Here is a 6,138-nt window from a genome sequence, read left to right on the forward strand (position 1 = left end):
TTCTGGGATACCGCAGTCCCATGTGGATCAGAAAATAGCCACAATGTAGTACAACTAAACCCTGATGAAGATAAATATTACCTTCTCACCCCATATCCCACATTAATGCAATCACTCAAAAAATTTTCACCAGAAAGCATTCGCGCTATCGCTCGAAACCCAAATATAGACTTACAATCAATAGGAATATACTCAAAATCAGATATTCAACATCACATTAGAACACAACAATTCCAAGAATTATTAACACAAATGGACACAATACAAAGACAATCAATTGACCAAAACTTACGCAAACTTGCCGAAACCGCAGGATTTGCAGACATCTATACGCAAGACTATAGCGGATATTTTAAAGACATTAAAGATTATATATATCTAAACGGTGAAAAATACCGTCCCCAAGATATATCACCTATCAATATTTTTAGCTTTGTTACACTCAAGAATGAAATTCTTGATTTTCTAGGATGGCCCTACTACATCTTAGAAAAACTGACTATTTTATACGCAATGTTTAACTTTATTGGATTTCTTTTTTCACTCTTAAAAGGAATCTATAACACATGTGCTATACACACACAAGTCAATAGACAAGCAAGTGTAGCACGCATACTATTTGCAGGATTTTTTGGAATTTTTTCTACATCAATAAACAAAATTCTTTTAGATGCACAAATAAAAGAATACAACACAAAAATAGCAACAAGACAGAACACATACGACGAAGAACATAACAATGTAGACACAACGCCAACAGCACCACAGTTACCACCCCTACCACATAACCATCCATTATCCCTAGTCCCACGTAATTTTCGAAACTTAGCAATAACACATAATCCAAATTTTAGACCAACCATATCACAAAGTCCCATCCAACATATAATGACACGCCACTCACAAGATGAAAATACTTATGAACAAATTATAGAACAACCCCATACCACCGCTTTTCAGTCTCAAAATAATAATTTTTTTAGCCCACGATGAGCCGACAACTTGGATCCCTACACCGTTCAAATTCCTACCCAACCAACCTCACTACTCCAATTACAATAATACCACTTTTTGCTTTCCCGCCACCCGATTTCCCAACCAGTAATGTAACATCAGGCATGAATTCCGACACTAATTCACACATCTCAGTTTTATATTGCACATCACAACTCAATAACCCGAATATTGAAACCCCCGATGAATTTGCCGACTCTGAACCATCTCCATCCAATAATTTTCACACCAACCCCTCAATTTTTTCCCACCCCCCTTTTCAACCAATGCTACCAAATAACCCCGTCCCCACCAATTCTACACCCTCTTATGCTTCCCAAGTCACTCCAACCTATTCTTCACATCATTCAGACCGATCATCCAATTCTCCAGACACCCCCCAAATCTCCCCAGAACTAGATAATTTTATTACATTACAACAACAACCCTACCACCTTGATACCCCCCACCATAAACCTAATTTCATCCACAATAGATTCATCCAACCCTCCTACCCCTACACCCTCTTCAATTTATACCGAATCATTAGCACCATCATCCACATCTACTGAATCTTCACTCAGCACTAATAGAGCTTACCGCACTTTTAAAAGAAAGTTCCCCAACCATCCTTTCCCAGCAAAACCAGGAACAGCCCGTGAATATATAAATCACCCACATCACACTAATACAAAAGAATTTTTAGCTATCACCTTACCCTCATTTCCACAATACACCTTAAACACCCCTCACGACACTAACGAGACACACAACTTTGTAGACGAACACGTTTTAATGCCTACCCTTCCTTGGACCTCATATTATCATTTTACTAATCCCCTTTGCTTACCTTTATCTAACACTCACATCGATCTAGAACGAAATAAGGACATGCTATATCGACTCACTACACCACTAACACCTAGACAATTTACTTACATCGGATATAAAAAATCACTAAAAACATACACTGCACCCCGAGCTAACGAATATACGCTAGAATATTACGATCATAACATCATCAGAACTAACCAAGATCAATTCTTAGACGACGATCGCTTCGCTAACCCACAAATCACAGAAAATTTTTTCATTAAAACACCATATGTATTTACACTCAATATCTTTGACCGCAAATTTGACCACATCATTTCAGAAGCACTAACAGACACACAAGCTTACGAAAGTTTTAAAGAACGCTTCCAAATATTTTCACTAACCTTTCATTTCCTTGCACCACATGAAAGAGATTTGCACTGCTCACACGATATTATGTTGCGCACTAAACAAACTCACACATATACATATTATCGTTTTATCCAAAATCACTTCGACCTACACACCCCCTCCAGACAACCACACCACCGTTTTCAATTCATCAATTCCAAATACACCTCACCATTCTTTCTTAACTTCACATGTTGCATTAAAGATACTAACCTTCATGGTATTCTTCGAAATTATGATCCCATAACCCAAATGTATATTTTTTGTCCCATCACCAAGACCTTCAACGCAGAAGAATCCCGACCCTTTCTTCTCCCACACGAATTTGTTCAACCTATAGAAATCCCCATTTTAGAATTCATCCACAACACTAAATTCAATCACAAATTATATAATCTAATCCAAAACACACCTTATGAGTTTGCAGTTGGCACTGAAGAACTAACCACCATTAAAGCACTTCAATTGCTTTGGCCACTGCTTCAAACTAAAAATATCATCCGCATCTTAGCTAAATTACTAACAACTTCAGATCTCATTCACGACATCTTCCCCCACGGTTTCTTCCCCGACGACTAACAGGTAAGTATGAACTATACATATTATTAACTAGTTATTAAAATTAGAAACTAACCATTCTTTATTCATGTCTTCTTTAGAATTTTAGCCTTCATCCAACGATCATCTGAAAAATTCACATAAGAAAATAAAAATTGAAAACTTCTTCAAACTGTTTAAAACTCTATAAATTTTTTCCACCAAATAATTAAATAAAAATAATACCAATGCAGTAATTTAATTTATAAATTTTTTCCCAAATGCAGTAAAACTAATTATAATGAAAATTTGTAACTTAATTTTTCCCAACAAATAGCAGTAAAATTTGAATTTCTATGTAATAAATTGATAAAACGAAAATGCAGTACTAACCTTTTGATATTTTTATTCACTCGCACAAGAATTCTATCCAAATTCGCACAGCTCGCCCACGAAGAATTGCTTAAAATAATGAATTTCAGTTTCAAGCTTTCTCACTCAACAACTCTAACACACGATAACAAGTTTCAAACTTTCCTTTAACCCGGTTGGAAAGGAATTATATACTAAACAAAACTAACCAATGCAGCTTACTAAACACCACAACACATAGCATAACAGCATGACTAAGAAAAGGAAACCAACGGTACCCAAACCGGATTAACCCAGTTTAAAACTGGATAATTTATTCTTTTGAAGACTATTATAAAGTCTAAGAAAGAAATAATAAAACACAAAAAAGTCGAAAGACAAACCCATACCACAAACAATTTGATTTTTGAAAAAAGGACACAACCAACAAAACATAAGAAAAACCACAACAAACCCAACATAAAACGTTGTCACATAACAGGACCTCTCACAAAAACCGCATGCAATCATACTCCCACTCCTGGCCTAACCCACCAGAAGAGGACGTCCTGAGCATGCTCTATAGCCGGCCTAACCCACCGTGCTACATCCACGCTTTGTGACCACACTCCTATTTTTAATAAGAGCTACTCAAGGGTGAGTAACTCTTCAAAATAACTGAACTAAAACAAAAAGCTTTTGTGAAAACAACTAACCAAAATCATAATTAAAAAACATTAAACTAATAAAAGTTTTATAAAATGTAAATTATATTATGCAATATATAGATCAGCACACAACACAAAGGACGAACATCCAAAGACAAAACGACCCCACTACACTCGAAAAAGAATGGCCAACCACAATCAATATGCCGCCCACAATCACAACTCAAAGGATTTAGAGTACGACTTGACTTCGCAGAAAAGGACTTCATTGAACTAGACCAATGACCACCTCGATGTTCAAGTATACGTACAGATCCGAGTAACCAGGCATCCCCTCCACGCACAATCTCCACGCCATTCCCAGACAAGATAAAACACAAAGAAGTTCTCATCAATGAAACAGAAAAACCTGACATAGCCAACCATTCTGAAATCAGATTTGAGTTTGTTGCGAAAACCCAGTCGTTGTCATGAGAAGACACAACGATTGAACCTGGAACTTCTCTAACAAAAGAACCCACAAGAAATATGATGTTCGCCAAATACCAACGTCCATCATCCATCCTTTGAACTACAGAAAGACTATTCAAAAAAAACTCTGTAAAACCCGGATGGGTGGAACCTGATCTAAACTACATTTTATGATTGGATAAATTTTATATTTTACCACTGTAAAGTATTTAATATTAACCAATCATGATCCATACAACTAACAACCCACTTATTTGTAAGTGCTGGAATTACTTGTAATTTCAGCACCAGAGAGATTTGAATTTAACTTAGAAATTAGTTGACTCTCCAAGAAGACTTCAGCAACCGCAATAAACCAGTATACCCTAGATCTATTGAGCCTAGCAGAGACTAGTTAAACAACCTGAGACTAGATAGTATAAGAGTAAGATTAGGATTGGTATTAGACTAAGAAGTTGCACGAATCTATCCGGCCGAAAATAAGATAGCGTGACGAGCAGACGGTGTACCCTATCCGAAATTACTCTATGAGTTATACACTTCGGTCATAACTCAGTAGAATGAATTTTTGGTCAGAAGACAACGTATTACGAATCTACTTCAGAATTGTTTTGGACTGGATTATGAATTGAAAAGAATCGAAAAAAGTGTCTCGGTGTCGATAAAAAATGGTCAGTAATGTATTTGTTCTAACACCGCAGTTTGACAAGGAAACGACGCCATTTTAAATCCGAGTGAGAATAAAAAGCGTGTGTTTTTTTATTTTCTAGATATTTGTAATTATTTTTGATATATATTTTGAAAGCTGGTGTAAAGTTCCACTTACCATTGTTTGCTTAGGCCGTCCTCAAAATAAGTAATGGTTTCTTAGGCCATTATAGCTGTTGGTTTTATGTTACAACAAAACATAGACGGACTGATGATGTTATTTAAAATTTAGCCTTTATTAACCCAGATATTCGTAATGAGGTTCCAATTTAGCTTCGAGCGGTCAAGATTTCGTGCTGTTAAAAACCATTATTGTGACCCAACACAAATGATTCTACTTTTATATGGGAACAGTTATCGTAATGTGATCGCAAAACGAACAGAATAAAGTAACGCCAGTTCAGAAAATATAATAAAAATACTAACTTAAGGAATTAACAAATTTTTGGCCATAAGTGAAGAGAATTTTAGGTTGCTGATTGTTTTTCATCTTGGTGATATTTGCTCCTCTGGTAACTTACTAAAATCGATGTTTATATTTTGTAATTTGTATTTTTTGCTCTGAATTTCAAGCAGATAAAAAAATCTAAAATCGATTTTTCAATTTGAAAATTTAGCCTAAGTTGCAGTCTGGAGGCTGAGAAAGCTATTGGTTCTGCTATTTTATGGAGAAATCCCGAATTTTATAAGAGAAAAGTTTTGTATGAAAAATTCAGAGCAGCGATACGTACAATACTATTTACTTTTACCAAACAAAAAAATCTATAATATGAGGAAAACCTAAAAAGCAATATTTTGACAGGTAAAAACAAAAAAGTGGATTGTCACCATTGGAGCTCAAGCTACCCTTTGCATGGGGATGAAAAGAAATCAAAATATTGATTTTGGAGCAGGAAAGAACTCAGGATTTCAAGTCTTAAGATGAAAATTGTGCTTAAAAGAAAAAAAAACAATTCCACTATTCAATCGAGCAACTGTGAGGTTGATAAGCTGGAAAAGTAAACTGATTGAAAGTCTCACTAACTAAGAAAATCCAGAGTAAAAATCATCAAAATATTTTTCCCTGAGTTATTTTTAATTTAACTGATGCCTTAGAAGATCTGACACGACCTATTTAAAGAAAAAGCATCGGATCAGACAATACCAGATGAAGTAAAAGTTGATAAACAAAATTAGTCCTCAA

The 6,138-nt window shown here is 35.4% G+C and overlaps 1 protein-coding gene across 1 annotated transcript in view; it reads right to left on the reverse strand.

Annotated features, from left to right (window-relative positions):
* The window catches only part of LOC134850961 (synaptotagmin-7-like), a 93,001-nt gene extending 87,634 nt beyond the window's left edge, over positions 1-5,367 (reverse strand). Inside the window, exon 1 of the mRNA XM_063866808.1 lies at positions 5,074-5,367. The gene's annotated coding sequence lies outside the window, so the exon portion shown is untranslated. The remainder of the gene's footprint in view (positions 1-5,073) is intronic.
* Positions 5,368-6,138: the final 771 nt, after the last annotated feature.

The sequence above is a fragment of the Symsagittifera roscoffensis genome, chromosome 1 (assembly GCF_963678635.1).
Source record: "Symsagittifera roscoffensis chromosome 1, txSymRosc1.1, whole genome shotgun sequence".
In the NCBI taxonomy this organism is placed as follows: Eukaryota; Metazoa; Xenacoelomorpha; order Acoela; family Convolutidae; genus Symsagittifera; species Symsagittifera roscoffensis.